The 17,422-nt window shown below is 45.9% G+C and overlaps 1 protein-coding gene across 6 annotated transcripts in view; it reads left to right on the forward strand.

Annotated features, from left to right (window-relative positions):
- The first annotated feature begins 554 nt into the window (after positions 1–554).
- The window catches only part of LOC116996559 (sodium channel protein type 5 subunit alpha-like), a 207,716-nt gene continuing 190,848 nt past the window's right edge, over positions 555–17,422 (forward strand). For all 6 annotated transcript variants that reach the window (XM_033060354.2, XM_033060362.2, XM_033060372.2 and 3 more), the window contains exon 1: positions 555–677. The gene's annotated coding sequence lies outside the window, so the exon portion shown is untranslated. The remainder of the gene's footprint in view (positions 678–17,422) is intronic.

Genomic DNA, 17,422 nt, shown 5'->3' on the forward strand with positions numbered 1-17,422 from the left:
CTCCCCATCCTCATCCATCCCTAGAGCAGGGCACCACATCTGGCACTCCGGGACAGGGTTTAGTGGTGGACTTGGCTATGCTGGCTAAGAACTGATGATCTTAGAGGTTATTTTCCAAACTAAACGAGCCTATGATGATATTGCTCCCCAACCGCGCTGCCAAACCAAACAAGTCTGTGATTCCAGCAGTCCATCATCCCAACAAGGCACATCCACGGCGCGTTTCTCACCCTCCTCCTGCCCTTCTCACCCTCCCTCCCTCCCCACTCTTGTCTCTACCATCATTTCTGCTTTTCCCTGCCTATCCCTCTTCCTTCTCCCGCGGTTCCCATTCCCCCACCAGCGGCAGGGGACGCTGCGCGGCCGCCCCGGCTGCGCTCGGCGGGGCGGGCGGTGCCTCCCTCCCTCCATCCCTCCCTCCCTGCCTCCCTCGCTCCCTCCTCCATCCCTCCCCGCTCCCCCCGCCGCCGCCCGCCCGGCCGGGGCTGCGCTGGCCGCGCTGCGCTCCGCGGCAGCCGCACAGACGGAGCCGAGCCATGCGCGCTCGGCGGCGGGCGGGCAGCGCGCTCCGCGCACCGCGCCCTTCCTCCCCGCGGGACCGCGGACTAAAAACTCTGTGGATACAATGAAGTGGCTCTGGGACTCTTGGTTTAGCAGGAAAAATTAAATAAACCAATGTAAGTTTCCTCTCTTCTTATTCTGTTTGTTTGGTCGGTTGTTAATAAAATGGTAATAAAAGGATTTAAAAAAATAAAATAATAAAAAAGGGAAGGAAGAAGCGGGAAGGATGCTCGGTTCGGAGAGTGTCGCGGAGGAGGAATGAGTAGTGCCGGGGTTTTCCCTTCCCCAAAGTTTCCCTCGAGGCGGGCGTCCCGTCCGAGCCGGGCGGCAGAGAGGGACCGGGGGCTGGAGCGCAGGGAAGTTGGAGCAGCAAAGCTTGGAAGCAGAGGATATGGAATCCTATAGATACAGACGCATAATTGCTGTTTAAAGGTAATTCTGGCAGATAATCGGTTTAGTTTCCATCTTGCTTCCGCACCCCAGAAGTGCCGGGAAGAGCAAACAATACAGAAAATTCTCTGCAATAGTTCAGTTGATATTATGTGGTGTCAGATGTGTTGGAGTGGAAATCTAGTGGCAGGTGGTGAAGGGAAGAAATGAGCTGGAATAGTTATTTCTGTGGTGGTAGGGAAAAGGTATAGTTCTTCTGTATGGTGAGGGTGTTACTGGTATTACTTGTTGTAAGAACTGAAATATTCTAAGTGCGTTTCTTAATGGCACCAAGCACCTCAAAGCTGTTTGTAGAACACCTTTGCTTTAAAAAAATGGAGTTTTTACCGGCTCAAATGAAAATCTTAACTTGGCTCGTGTAAATAAAAGCAAATCAGGGAGAGCTCTGCTGCACTCCAGCAAGGTGCTCATGATTTTATTGAGGCAGCCCTGAGGGGAACAGTGACATACTGGGAGCACCGTGAGACAGAACAAAAACTAAATTAAAGCAAAACTTATGCAACCGAAGTGAGGCTGCGATGGGAATAAATCAGACCTCTCAATTTTATTTTTCTTAGAGATTTGTATGAGGAGGTGGAAATGAGCTTCTAAAAAGCGGAGAAACACACGACCCAGGCACATCTATGGCAACAGGTCTCGTTTTGCCGTGCAAAGGGTGAGCTGAGCCTTGTGAGTGCTTGAGCCAAGCTTTTCCAGTCACAACTGGGGCAGTGGCTGCTCCTGCAGATGAGCCTTGGATCTGGAGTTGGTGGCCCCGATTTCTCCCAGTGCTGGGCTGGCGAGCAGCTCTTCCCAAAACCCAGGGCGGATGGTGGAATAAACACGGTGGTTCAAAGAGGATTTGTCAATACTAAAAATAAACAGGCCCGCAGATGTGTCCTAGAGGGTCATGTCCAGGCACAGCATTTTCGGGGCCAATTGGCCGATTTCGGTGATTTTCCGTCTGTGTGTCCTGTCCAAGGTGCTGAAGTTCATTTTGCTGCAATTTCCCAGGATTTCAGGGTTTGGCAGAAGTGGACTTGGAGGCTTCCTGTCATCTTAAACCAGCGAGGGGATCCCCCCCGGCTGGTATGAAGAAAAAGCAGGGATGTGTTTCCAGACACGTATATTTGATCCGTCCTTTTGGCGTGGGGAAGCAGACCAGGTGGAGACGCAGATGGATCCGGCAGATCCCATAAGCTTGTGGTGGCAGAGATTGGAAAGGTCAGAGCTGTGAGGCAGTGAGCAGTGAAACCCTCTTATTCTAATGGACCAAGAAAGTGGTGGTTTTGGAAGTGTCACTTCTGCTGGTTAGGGTGCATTTCCTTGGTGAGATGCCTGGTTCCGAAAAATTGAGGGGAGCCCGGCGTCAGGACAGGATAGGAATGATACAACTGGAATTGGAGTGATGTCCACTGGTTTTGCTAATATTTTTTTTATTCTTGTGTAGCCTTTTTAAGTGGTGAATGTGGTTGACAGAGAGCTTCAGAGACAGAGGGTCCTTAATAAAAAATGTCACGTCTTTTTGTGGCAAATGTCTCAACGTGTAAGCAATGGAAGTTGAGGTATTTTTAGATTAATGTGCCACAAGGTCTCAGCCTTGAGTAGTGGAGTTTATGTAACTTTGGAAGGGGGCAGATCACAGTATTGCCAGAAATGATCACAGATTCATATTTTGCTGAACTTTCTCATGATTGGAGTTGGATGCTGTAACGTGGCTTTTCTCAGGTCTTGCCGCTCACTCTGAATCATCCACAGCGCAGCTTTGCTCTTCTGTCTGAGGCTCTGAGTTTTACAAGCATGAAGGGTCAGCTTCTAAAGCCAGAGTTCTCACACAGAAGTGGTTTGTGCTGCAAGGAGCCCTGCAGATTTAAAGCATGCCAGGGCTCTGTACAGTGTGGCAGGGAACGGATCCTGTTTCATGCCCTCAATCATTCGTCAGAGGTCACAAAGGTATTCAGTTGCATCATTGGCTATGTAGCCTAAATACCTTGACCATGAAGGGGGTATGTAGACCACGAGACTTTGTGACTCTGAATGACAGCTCATGGGTACGGACTTTAAAACTGCAACAGAGTTGAGAGCATTTTATTCCTGGCTTGAACCAGAAAGTGTGATGGACTAACACCTGTGGCACCAGCATCCACCTGCCAGGACCTTCACGTGTTACAGGAAAATGTTGAGTAGCTGCTGTGTTCTTGATTTAAATGTGTTGTCAAAATTATGTTTAAAAATGTATTGATAGAAAATGTCATCCTGGCTGGGAGATTAATGAAATATAGCTGCTTTTAATTTCTTTAAATGTCCTATTTATGATGTTAGGTAGGGATTGGTTTAACTTCTCATTACTTTTTTCTGTTTAGTGTTTTGAAGGAATCCTTTGTGCATGTATGGGAGTAAAGAACATTTTGGGTTATGTATTAAAACATGTTGGTGGTCATTTGGAAATCATTGTTCTGCTTTTCAGAAGGAACTTCTTATCATTTTTTATCACTTTTAGTGCCTTAGTTTTTGAAAGCTCAACTTGAAAAACATAGAAGGGACCTGTTGTTTTCAGAGGGTGGGTGCTCAGTTCTTCCTGAAAATTGCTACCTTGTTAGTTGTCTCTGATGGTGTTCAAAATTTACTCTGGAAAATTATAGCCCTGATTGTTAAAAGGTGACAACAACTAATTTCTCAGTTCTCTTAAATAGAACTTTGGTAACACAGAAGCAGGATCACTATTAAATATCTACTTGAATTTCTGCTTTGTGTTTACATATTGTCTTGAGGTAAGGCCTTAATCATGGTATAAAACAATTTATAGTTGGAGTTCTGTCATAGCTTCTCCCTTTACCATCTAACCTGGAGCAAAATGCATGAAATCTGCTGGGTATATTTCAGTTTGCTTGTAGTGAATATCTCCTCCATGGTGTCGTGGATGAATGCAATCAGTTCAGATAAACATGTGTTTATTTATCCTTTAAATAGGATTCTCTTATGAACACATACCAAAAGGAAACCCTGGTTATATTTCTATTGATCTTGATTCATTATTTACTCTGCAGACCAAACTGAGGAGCCCACTTTGACCTGGCTGTGTCTCTTTGGGTTTCTCTCACAAAGTGACAGTTTCTAAATCAGGAAGGAAATCAGGTCACATTTCTGGCTCTACAGGATTTATCTCATTGCTCTTCTTTCAAAGTAATTAGAGTTACTAATAATGAGGAAAAGAAAACTTTTCCAGAACTGGATTGTCCCTAACTCCTCTCTCCTTCTGGCAGTTTTTGTGTCACTGAAGAGATCCAGGTAGTTCAGAAACTTTGTTGTGTAGGATTTTTGCTCTGTTATGTACACGGTGTCTTCCTTTCAGTGCAGCTGCAGTGATCTACTCACCTTTACAAATTTATCTTCCTTCCCTTAAAACTGTGTTTCCTTATTTATTTCCCAATAATTCTGGAGTTGGTGTTACCACCTCTGGGTTGTCCATTTGTAGTGAGTGAGATCCCAGATTTCAGCTTGGGAGAAGAATAAGGACACATTTATTAAAGTTATCCCCTGTCCCAGTCCCTCAGCTGGCTCAGGACAGAGTGATTTTGTTAAATTCATGCAGTTCCAGCTGTCACAACCACTGTTTGTACCCCCCTTTTCAGGTTTCTAATCAGTCTGAGCTCACAGAGGCAAGTTCCCATGAAAGATGGCTAAAGAACCAAAAAAATTCCCTCTCTTCTCACACTCCCACCTTTGAGGAGTTGTAGCTTGGCCTCCCACCAGGAGGTCACCTTGTGAATCATTAAAGTGCAAAATTTTCATTGGTGTTAAAAAGATCCCTTATCTTTCATGGCAAAAACATGCCTCACTGCTCTTTGTCTTGAGCAAAGCCTTTGTAAATCACTGTTCTGCATAACAAGAATGGCCTGAGTTTTATTTTTATCATCATATTGCAAGAGCTTATTGAATGTAGAGATTTGACACATCAAATAATACTGTTGTACCAAAACATGCAGAAAAAAAATTTAAAATTTTTTTAAGCTCCAAATTTTCCCTTTACTCTTTTTTATCTAATTATAAAATTAGAGGCTTTCTTTTATGTTGTGGAAAAAATAAGTCCATACTTTACTGGATTATTTATTTCATCTCTCATCTTGAATTGAGTTTTCACAGTTTGCTAAACTTTTATTTTTTACTCCAATGCTGAGAGCTGTGCCAACAGGTTGTAGTTTCTTTTTAAAGCTTGCTGGATTATTAAGGTACTAAAACTGCTCTGCATTCAAGTTATTGTTTGAAAGATATCTGCAACTTGCACTTTATTAATTTTAATCCAACTCTAGCATTGATAATCTAAAAAAGTTTCACTGATTTTATTTGCAAGTGTATAAAAGGTGTCTGAATGCAGACCATGGGCACAATTAAGGTGTACTGGAAGAAATCAGCCTTTTTTCAATATTCATGGAACTCGAAGGCTGACTGTGAACAATAAGCCAGATTTTAAGGTTTTCAAGGGGTCTTGGCAGGTGGGAGTGGTGCCTGAGGTTCTTTCCCTTGTTGGTTTTAAGTCTTTAGAGAAAGTAAAAGAATTTGTGTGTACAAAGCTATAGTAAGACTTGTTCATGGGCAATTTTTTTTTATGACCCATTAGCTGAAGATAGATTAGAGACCAACTTTTTAAGCCAAAATCCATTCTTAAAGACTGTATTAGTTCTGAAATGATTTTTTCTAAGTTTCTTTTCCCTATCATAGTGAAATGGTCCCTTTTACCCCCTAAAATGGGCAGTTTTGTTAATGACTGTGGCTGAACACACCACTGGTGCTCCAGACTGGCTTGCATCACGTTGGGTCCAACAAGATTTGCTTCAGGTTTAACAGGACCTTGGTCCTGGGAAATCATAACAGGACAGCACAGAAGGATCACTTCTGATTATTTCCAGTGAGTAAAAATTCCCCCCTGTAGGAACCAGCTCAGATTTTGTGCCCCAGCCTATTCCAGTGCTCTGAGGAGCGTCCCTGCTGCAAGGTCAGATGCTGCCCCCGGGAAATGAACTTTAAAGAAAGTGATGACAAAGAAAAAAAAAAATCCCTCCCCATGGTGTAAAGCTCATAAAGAGGAGCAGCTCTGTATGAAGTTTTTGTTTTAAGCTGTGATGTTAACCAGAAGTGGGCAGAGGTTTAGGGAGGGCAATGTTAGCGGGAGGATTTGGGGAGAGGAGAAAGGAGCATCATTAAAGTGTTACAGCCTGACCTGTAGACAGCCACTTAGTGTTGTCTGAGGCCTGACACTCCAGCAGCACGTTACATAATGCACAATTATAAAATCACACTACAGCCTCTCTAAAATACCTACCTGATTATAACAGGGTAATTATGCCGCGTTTAATAGAGCCGGGTGCTGCGGGGAAGGGACCCCCGTGCACCAAACTTGCTGCTCTCCTGCCACCCCGGCTGCAGCCGGCTTTGCCATCCCTTTGGAAGCCCTGAACCCTCCCGAAGCCCCTCGGGTGTGTGCCTGCTCTCGTGTTACAGGGCTTGTCCTTTCCTTCCGGACGCGTTTCTGGCTCTCGCTGCTCCCCATATTAGTCCGGCCAGCGCGGCGTGACGGGGCCGCCCTCCCTCCCTCCCTGCCCGGGCACAGCACATCCCTCGGGAGCATTCCCCATCCCCGGGCACAGCACATCCCTCGGGAGCATTCCCCAGCCCTGTGCCCATCCCCGGGCACAGCACATCCCTCGGGAGTATTCTCCAGCCCTGTGCCCATCCCCGGGCACTGCACATCCCTCGGGAGCATTCCCCAGCCCCGGCACAGCACATCGCCAGCAGCGTGTCCCCAGCCCGGTGTCCAGGCTTCGAGCCCGCACATCGCTTGCAGTGTGTCCCCAGCCCGGCGGTCATTCCGGTGTCCCCAGCCCGGTGGCCAGCCCGGTGTCCCCAACCCGGTGTCCCCAGCCCGGTGTCCCGGCTGCTAGCCCTCACATCGCCAGCAATGTGTCCCCAGCCTGTCCCCAACCCGCTGTCCCCAGCCCGGTGTCCCGGCTGCCGGCCGCACATCGCCAGCAGTGTGTCCCTAGCCTGTCCCCAACCTGGTCACCCGGCTGCGAGCCCGCACATCGCCTGCAGCGTGTCCCCAGCCCGGCCCCAGCCCTGTGTCCCGGCTGCGAGCCCGCACATCGCCAGCAGTGTGTCCCCAGCCTGTCCTCAGCCCGGTCCCCAGCCCGGCGTCACCAGCCTGTCCCCAGCCCCGTCCCCAGCCCGGTGTCCCCAGCCTGTCCCCAGCCCCGTCCCCAGCCCGGTGTCCCCAGCAGTGTGTCCCCAGTGTGTCCCCAGTGTGTTCCCAGCCCGGTCCCCAGCCCGGCGTCACCAGCCTGTCCCCAGCCCGGTGTCCCCAGCGTGTCCCCAGCCCGTCCCCAGCCCGGTGTCCCCATCCCGGTGTCCCGGCTCCGAGCCCGCACATCGCTCCGGTGCGACCCCGACCCCGCGCTGCCGGAGGGGCACAGGCGCTGCCAGCGAGAGCTCTGCGAAGCACTGCAAGTATCTTCATTTTTTTCGTGTATTTTTTTTCCCCGTTCCCCACTCTTTATCTCTTTTCAACAGTGTCTCACGTCGAGAGCTCTAATCTGGCTGGTGTAGTTCCCATCCTGCCGCTCCCGGTGAGCTCCGGGTCCCGTGGGGAAATCTCCCTTTTTAGAAAAGCTCCCCGGGTCTGCCCAGGTCCTCGCAGCTCTTCCTTTCCCCGCGTCCATCAAACGGAGGGATGAGTCCTCTCCTCGGCTCTGCCGCCGTAAAAATCCACATCGATTTGTTCGACTCCAGCAGAGCTAATCCAGATTTACACAGCCCTTTCTTTCCCCGAGGACTTCCCCCGTTTTTTGCTCTAGGTGACCGTGAGTGGGCCAATGTCAAAATGCATCTGATCTAGGCAGATTCCCTGTCTCCAGATATTAATTATTCCCTGCAAAAAGTTTCTGAGGAAGAGCAGTTGGGTTTGAAAACAATATACAAATTCTGTTGCTAATTTTAGAAAGTAAGGGGGATTTTTTTCCCCTCCTGTTGAAACTAAATATAATTTGAAAGATAATGTACAAAGACTTAAATATAGCCCGCAATTAGACATGGCATATGAATAGTTTCTCTTGGTTTTAACATGTTTGGTTTATTTTTCCATCTTTCTCAGCAGACAGCTGTTAGATAAAGGGAGAAAAGTAAATAGTTGTTATGAAACCATACGTCATAGCTACAAGGAATAATTAAAAAAAAAGGAATTATCATATGAATAAGGAAAGATAAAGACAAAATAAATCCTTTCTGTTCTTTTTCCCTTTGCCCCATCATTTTATGTCACTTCTGTAGCAGTACTTTAGCTATTGAAGTACTTGAGTGCCTCTAGAACAAATTTCCTGTAGGTCCATGATGCTCCTGTTCCTGCTGGATTCAGGCAGTTTTAAATTGAGGCTCTGGATCCTTCACAGGAGGATGAAATTGAGGTAGAAACTTTCCTAGGAACATCCCTGAGTTCTTGGGTTCCCTTGCCTCAGCGGAAATTTTCCTTGAGTTCATACTGAGTTTGCTTTTCTATGAACTTGCTCAACTTGACAACCCCTAAAAGTTTTGTTGGTGTCTGAGCAAGCACCTGCAGAGGTGTACAGATGTCCTGGTTTGAGCAATTTGCTTTTTCTGGCAGTTGTGAAACACAACTCTTCTCCTCAAGTGCTGTTACATCTGGGAAAAATTGTTCTTTTGGTTAAAAGTTTCTTGTGGTTTTTCCCTGCCTTGTGAAGCCTGAGCAGTGCTGGGTCTTGCTCTGACTGTAGTGTGCTCAGTAGTCAGGACCCAGTAAAACTTTTTAGCTGCTCCTTAGGACAGGCCAGAAAGAACCTGGGAACACTGCACTGGGTCACTTATTGCCTTTTTTACACAGAAATTGAGAATGGCATGAAAGACCTTCAAATTAATAACAACAATACTAAAAACCACCCCAAAATGATGGCTGTAGACTCCTGGGAACAAGGCAAGTGACTGTGTATGAGGCTGTGATCCAAAAACATTGAAATATTCTGGGCTGTGGTTTTCTTTTATTAATTAGTCTAAGTGATGTTCAGAACCTGAAACCAAGGCTTTTAGACACATCTCTGGTGCCTAATTCTGCTCAGTGTCTCATAACAGGGTGAATCAGGAGACTGTTTATTGAAGTCAGTGATGCAGTGTCGATGTAAAAGCGACAGAAGGGAGATTGAGGATTTGTTTACGAGCAGAAAAGTCCCCTGGACAGTTTAACACTAACAGAGAAAATTACTGAATAGCTGCAAAGCACAGAGCTTAAATGGAGCTGAAATAAGTCTTCTGGAGCATTTCCAGAACTATTTTGAGGGCCTGATCCAGAGCCTGATGAAGCCAAAGGTAAAGCTCTTTTTGACTTCTTCAGATCCAACATTACATTTTGAAACATCATTCCCTCTCTGGAATTTTCTAAAACTGTCTCCTAGGTGGTTTTTGATTAACTGTTATACCAGATGTAATGTCATACATCCCTTTAGTACTTGGATTTGTTAACTATAAGAAATAATAGCATAATGCCTTTGTTGTAGAGGAAATTCTGATTTTCTATGTAGTCATTAGTTGCACAAGCCATTGAAACTCATTTTTTGTTGCTTGGCTTGTCCATTGGTTTACCAGTATGTATCTGTCTTATTCTGTAACTTTTGAATTCACTGGACAACTTGATTCAGAAGTTCAGACTAAGGCATGTTTGGCCTTTGCAAGGGCTGTTAAAGAGTGTTGTGGGTTGAGAGCAGAGGGGCTCAAAGGAGCATCATATGTAAGGAAGTGACTGTGTGGTGACCCAGCCACATACTGCACATCAATGAATGCAGCAGAGCTCCACAGGGCACTGCACTAGTTCAGTAATGTGGGTTTACAGAATTTTTTATTGTGTTGTTCCATCATATATTCTATTTTATGTTTATTGTTAGGCCAGTGACTGCTTCACCTCCTCCACCAGGTCTGTAGGATCAGGTAATACCAGGTGTAGGTTGTAATGTATAGTTTTGAAGAGGGCTTACAAACAAAGCCCTGGGGTCTCTGTGCATTTTGAAAGAATCTTGAAAGGCTCCATCATGTAGATTCAGTGCTGGATCCAAGCCAGCTGAACACCCTGCTGGCTTCAGGAGGTTGTGGATAGGTCTTTGTGTCTGAGGAGGAGTGGGCATCAGGGGTAGGGTGCCAAGGGTGCCTTGAGAGAGCCTGGTCCTGTTGAGAGAGAAGAGGTGACAGAGGGACAAAGATGATGTCCCCTCCTCCTTTAATCCTGCCCCAGGACTCTGCAGCTGAGTTTCCCTGTGTGCATGGGGGATGTTTGACTGTGTTGGCACTGCTGCCCACTTTTGTGCATCAGATAGGGATTAATAATTATACTAAAAATGAGTTTTATTTATACATGCATATTTATACAAAAAATCCAAATCAGGAATGAAGCAAGGATACTGAAAACGCAATTTCCAGCTCTGTCAGTGGTGTGCTCCCCATTTTTCTGGGAACAGTCTGTTGAGGTGTCAGATGGGACACGTGTGCCAGGCTATTGCAAACCAGGGTGAGAGGCAGAGGGGATCTCACTGGGGCTGTTTCTCCCCCAGCCCTTGCCCTGCCCATGGCTGTGAGGAAGGGAAAATGGAGGGTGTCCCTGACCCCACTAATCTCCAGCTGCCACCGAGCCTCCCGGGAGGCACCCGTGGCCAGCACAGATTAACACAGCCCACAGCAGGGACTGGCCAGCAGCCAGCATGGCCCTGGGATCAAAGGAGCATGGAGGTGGCTGAGAGCCACCTTTGGGCTCCTCCTACTCGCCTCTCTCTGCAGCAGCTTTTGATAAATCCAACCCACCCTCTGCTGCTGGGTGCAGATCAAAATGCTTCCTTCCCTGTGCCTTGCATTGTGTCCAAGGTGGGGTTCCACAGCTGACAATTGGATAAAGGATCTGCAGGATCTTGCTTGGGGAGTGACATGGATGTGTGCTGGCTGATGAGCAGAAACAGGGTGTTCTGACCCCAAAGGATTAATGGTGGTGCAAGGCTGGGAGCCTTGAGGATGTCACAGGCAGACCCAGTAATGAGCTGTGCCCAGATCTCTACACTGTCCTTGCTGCCTCTAGGAGGAAAGGAACAGGAGGGACCTGCCTGCAGCATTATTTAAGAGTTTAAAAGGTCACAAGGAGCCAGGGGAAGCACAGAAATTGGCATCACAGCACTGAAAATGGTGTATTTGAGTGGCAAGCTGGTGCCTTGATTTGGTTTGCAGTGGGTAGTCTAAGTAAGAAGCTTTATTTCTGTTAGGGAGGTTATTTTTGAGGGTTGTTTGTTTGCCAGGATCAGGAGGAAGGTGGTTTAAAACATATTTAGGAGGGATTACCATTGCTGTTCCCATCAGTTCCAGCAGCCCTCATGCCCCAAAACACAGAGGCAATTTCCTACTGTGTGGCTGAGCCCTTTCAGGGAGGTCCCCTCATCCCATGCACTCCCTTTGGGCACCTTGATTTTCAGCTCCTCATCCCTGGGTTGATAGCAGCTTTGTAAGGCAGGGAGTGCTGCTGACCAGCACTGCACAGCCACACAGCTGCCAACAGCCAGCCCTGGACTTGAGAGCCTTGTTTTCCAAGGTGGGGCTGGTGCCAGCTGCGCTGTTTTTATGGTGTGATGGTCCCTGGGGGTGGCCAGGGATCAACCCTGCCTAAACTTCTGTGTGCCTGTTGTGTTATCCCTTCCCAACAGGAGCCCAAAGTCCTGCTCAGGCAGGAAACAACCTGAGCAGCAACCTGCAGAATGGCCTGGCAAGGGAATTTTCTTCTTCTCTGAGTTCCAGAGTCCCACCCTGAATGCACAGCATGATCACTTCATGCTCATTTTAAATGGTGGCAGCTGAACATGCATGCTGCTTTGCAGGACTCTAAAAGCAGCATCTCGCACATTTGGGTCTGTGGGATGTCAAATACATTGAATATTTTCTTCCCAGTGCCAGTTTAAAAGCTAGTTTTATAGTAACAGCTTAGCATTGCAAATGTTTGAGTTGTTCCCTGGTACATGATTTCTTCCAGGAGGCTCCTACAACTTTAATGAATGTGAAAGTTGTGATTAGCATGGGAGATCATTGCTTATAGCAACTACACAATGTATTAGGCTACCCATCAGTCTTGCTGTTAGAGCACTCTGCAGAATTCAATAAGCAATGTTATTTACACTGTTGTCTTTAGGAGCTGGAAAAACTTCCTGAAATGTCTTATAATCCAGAAAAAAAGCTTTGCTGCAAAGCAAGTTCGCTTCATTGATTGCATTTCTTCACTTTGGTTACTGAATAGCAGGCTAAAAATAAATTTAAAAAAAAAAAACAAACCAGTATTGAGATCAATCTCTAATTGATTTTGACTTGTCATATCCAGTTAAAAGCAGAACCATTGCTTTCTGAAATGTTACTGATGTTCTGGAGCTTTGTAAAGCTGCATATGAGAGAAAGCATCAATAGCAGAGTGCAAGATCTCTTAATTTGGGCTTCATACAGAGTTTTAGATGCCTAAATGTCAGACTAAAGTTCAAGTGTTCATCAAAGTCCTGTGAGGATCTCCAATGTCAATGAAATTCCTATTAAAAACTGCCCTGTGAGGCTCTGCTGCCTGCAAATGCTGGTTCCTAGAAACAAAAGGTTCAGGGATTGTTGAAGAAAAGGCCTTCACAGGGTAAAGGGGAGGCTGAAGAGTTTCTGAGCAGGAAGCAGTGAAGGAGCTGCTGTGGGAAGTGTCACAAAAGCCAAGCTCAGCAGTTTGGCTTCAGCAGTGGGGAACAGGGAACAGGATTTTTCATCCTGGGGGACAGGGACAGTGTGTGTGGCTCTGTCCCCACTCCTCCAATGGGGCTGGGGGCTTGGTCAGCATCTCCAGTGCTAGAGGTGCTGGAAATCACTCTTTCCCAGGAGCAGGAGGGCAGGCAGGGACCAGACCCCTGTGCTGTGCTTGGCATCACCCTGCCCTGACCCTCCCTCTCCAGAAACACCTCCCGGCTCACTCTGCAGGGCTGCTGCTTTTCTGGATGTTTTTCCCTGGACTGCCAGCCTTGTGCCTTTGAGGGGGGGATGGAGGGAGGGGAGAGCCAAAGCAGAGGACAGCCTATTTTTAGGCTGGCTATCTCCCACTCCCTGGAAGGCTGGGTGCCAATCAGGTGGCGTGGCGGGTGACGCTCGCCTGGCTGTGCCGCAGAAAGGGAGCAGAGATTCCAGACATCTTTCTGCACCGAGGGACCTGTCTACATTTTTGCAGTAATGTTTATTTTGTGCTGTTGCATCTGCTCATTTTTATCTGGACAGCTTCCTCCTCCCTCCCATCACATTTTATAACACAGTGCACACTGTGTTGTGTGGTGTTTTGAAGCCCAAGTACATGATTTTGGCTTATGCCTTTCTGTTCCTTTTGTTGTGAGACAAGAAAGAAATGACTGGAAAATTTAGGCTCAACTCCATAATTTAGAATTTATAAAGCCATGAAATAAAACTGTGATCATCTACTCTGTCTCCAGAATAGCAGAGGGCTCCTCATAATTAGTATTGTTTCAGCTACAGCATGTACTGTCAAGAAAAGAGGAATTGAGCAGGATGGATTTTTCATCCTTCAGTCTTTGGTAGGTTATTAGTCCTTGGTAAAGCATGGTTAAATGATTTTCTTTAAAGTGTGCACATTATGCCTAATTAATATTTCTTTTTGTTCCAGTTCTTGACCACTGGATTTCCTCTATATTATTCTGACAGAGTGCAAAGTACTCTGTAATAAGGAGAGGAGTAGTAATGTTTCAGCTGTGTTTGTCCAAGGATGCTGGTACTGTGATTAATTAATCCCTTTCCGTTTCCTTTGGTGTGATCGAGCTCTTTGCAGCCTGATTTCCAGCCCATAATTGTCTTTAATGATACTTCCTTAAACCTTTCTAATTTATCAGCACAACCCTTGTGCTTTGGCCATCAGAACCAAAATGGGGTAATGTTCCCATCAGTTTCTATCACTGTCCCTAAGCCCTGATTAACCAAGCCCTGCATCAGCTCTTGATGTCCCCCAGAAAGCAGAAAAGTTTCCAGCCACTCAAATCTTTCTGTTTATCCACACAAAACACTGCCACAATTGTGGTTTTCTTCTGGTGTCCCAGTACTTTGGAAAGCAACACTGACACTCAGAGTACACGTTGGCCAGATCTGTAGGAACTCTCAGGTTCAATTATCATAACTCCTTGTCTAGCTAAAGAAACCAGGGTATTTCGTACTCCTTTTGTACCTTTTTATTGGTCTTAAATGCAAAATGTCATTCTCAGCATATTATTGCTCCATTGCATGGATTTTTCCCAAGTACAGAACAGAAATAGGTATTGAACATTTCTGCCCTTTCTGTGCTGTTGTGTCTGATGGTACTTAAAGGATACATTTTGTTCCTTATGTGTTTGAAAAGTTCCTTCTTGCCCTCAAAAAGACCAGCAGTTTCTTTAGCTGGAGGTTAGTCACTGATTCTTTCTATTTTTCTATCCTAACACAAGCAACTGTGTAATATGTTACCATGTCATTCTTAACTATCCTTTCTTTTTAATTTTTTTTAAAATATATAGTATTTTTAAAATTTTTTAGAAAGCATTTTGCACTCTGGAGCGTGTGCAACATTTTGGTTGTCATAGGATGGGATATAAAACTTTTCTGAGCTCTTTTAGTGTCCAGGGAGAGTGACTGCACAGGACTGGCCAACACAGGATTGGAAGGATGAAGCTGATGTTTGGAGAGAACTGGGGAAATAGGAAAGATAAAATTCTACTACATCTTATTAAAGGTGAAATTCTTTCTCTGTAGAAAGTCTCAGCAAAGCAGATCTGCTTCACATCACCACAGCTTGAAGCATCATTTTATTAAGGGACACACTAAAGGGATTATAAACCCCCAGATATTGGTACATGGCAGTCTGGTACATGTTCCCACATCCTCTCATCTGATGGCAACTACAAATACCCTCTTTTTCCCCCAAGAAATATGGTTGTGATATCATGCCATTCTCTTCTGTGTTTCTGCTGGGCCTTAGAAAAGTAACACCAGGGTCAAAACCAGAATCATCATCCTACAGCCGTGTCCTGCAGCTGGGCAGTGCAGTGCTCCTCTTTGACTTCATCCTTAGCTGGACACTGCCACAAAACATCACCACTGGGACACTCTGTCCTCAGCACACTCCTGCTGGGCTGGAACACTCAGGGCTTTGGGAGTTCTCTGCTCTGTGGGAAAATCCAGGCTGGGGGGTGAGCTACAGCCCTGGATCGGTGAGCTGAACACCAAAGTTTGTGGGGAGGAAGAAAAGCTTCCCAAATCACAGTTGAAGCTCTGCAAAGCAGTGAGGTTTTCTTTCATTGGCTGGAAGTATCAGAATTCAGTCTTTCAAACCTCCTGATGCTGGGGTCCATTAGCAACACACACAAGTCTTGCTTTGACTGAACATGAACTCTGGGCTGATGCATATTTATTTATTAATATTTTCTATTTCATGCTGCTGATTGTCCCAGATGCAGGGGAGGGAAATGACTTTCAAATGAGAAGATTTTTCTTAAGCCTAGAGCATAGCTGTACTTGGAATGCAAACTTTAATCAGTTGCTTGATGGAAAAATATGTAATACAAGTGCAATCTCTGCTGGGTTCCCTTTCATCCCAGTAGCAGCTGTAGGGTTGTGTCCCTTGGAAGAAATATGGATTGTGTGCAAAATAATTTAGGCTCTTTATAACAATCTTGTTGCAGAGATCATCTGCCTTTATGTGCTTATTTATCTTATTTATCACAGCAGTGATTATTAGCAGTGATAAATGTGGCTTGGTGGGGAAGCTGTGCTTCACTGACATTCTTTTGGGAAGTTGATTATTTACAGCTTGGAGATATTCTAAGTCTTACTCTTGCATTCAAGTGCCTGCTTCTCCAGTTCAGCAGCAGTCAGGTTCCTGGGCTCTCAGGCACAGGAGTGTCCCTAACCCCAAGGAGGAATCACTTCTTCCAGCAGCCCAAATCCTCTTACCCCATGCCCCATAGGCAGTCCCAACCTGAGCATGAGGAAACTCTGCTGAAGAGCAGCAGTATCTCTCTGTGGCTGATTTCATGAGCTCTTGAGGGTTCATGTTATCCCTCCCATCCCACTGTGCTCAAGGGGCAGCCCAAACCCTGAGAGTTTTTGCTGTGCACCTAAAAAATTCTGAGGTGCTCCTGCAAATGGTTGCAGTAAAGAGCTACTGGAGGAGGCTGTTTTTTTTTTTTTTTTTTTTTCAGGGCAAAACCAGAGAGGCTACTTAGCATAGTTTTACATGCTGCTAATGTGGTTTTATTGCTTCTAGGACCTGACCTACTATCGTTATGTGCTGCTGTGGATGCTTTTACTCATTTGGAGCTGGTCCAGGGATCTCTAATGGGGCTCTGCACTGCATGACCTAGGTGTGCTCAGCATGACACCATCCCCTGCACTGGGAGAGCTGGTTTATCACGCTGCTGCAGACTGGGGGGATTGGGAAATTGAGCCAGGAGCACGCTCTGCCTTGTGCTGGAGTTTGGATCCTGTGGAGTTCTGGGTGATGGAGGCAGGGACACCCTTTTGTCCCCATCACCACACAGGCCATGGGTTTCCTTATGCTGTGCTGTGGATTTGCTCTGTGCACACACAGAGCACTTCAGGCAAGCACTGGTGTGCAGGGTGTGTGGTGAGCTGTGAGTCACCCCCACTGCTCCTAATGAGAAACCCAACAGGTTCCAGGTTAGAAATGGACAGAGATGGATTTTGGGATTCACCTTTCCCTGCACTGCTGAGCCTGGGAGTCTTACAGCCAAAATAATGAGTCTTAACATTATCCCTTTAGACCTATAAGCATTTACCTCAGCAGTATATTTAGCAACATAACTTATGTTTTGTGCTCCTGGTGCTCCTGGTTTTGGCCTTCCTTCCTAAAACCTCAAATTGCTGAAGTGATTGTGTGCTGTTTGTTGTGCTTTACAAGGTTTCTTGACAGCTATCAGCATTTTACATTTGGTACAGTTTCCTACTTTTTTTCCCTCCATGTCTATAATGCTGATCCAGGCAATAACACCTTGGCTGCAAGGCCAGTTTCTTTCTGAAATGCTTAAATACAGACTGAGAAAACCTTATTTTGATGAACAGTGACTTCTATACCTGAATAACTCTGAATTTAGGAAATCTGAGTGCCTCCCCTTTGTTACCCAAGCAGCAATTTTATATGGAATTGGCAAAAAAAAATGTTTCATGGAGGTGAAATCTTTGATGACAATGAGATTTTACTGTTGGGTGTTGTGACCAACAGCACAAGTGTTTAGATTTAATCTAAGGGAGAGGTTCACACCTTGTGTTATTTACCATGATTTTTAAGTGTTATTTTTTAGGGGCAGAGCCTTGATTGTCCAGACGCTGTTCCTGGGTTTTA

This window comes from Catharus ustulatus, chromosome 1, assembly GCF_009819885.2.
Source record: "Catharus ustulatus isolate bCatUst1 chromosome 1, bCatUst1.pri.v2, whole genome shotgun sequence".
NCBI classification, from domain to species: Eukaryota; Metazoa; Chordata; class Aves; order Passeriformes; family Turdidae; genus Catharus; species Catharus ustulatus.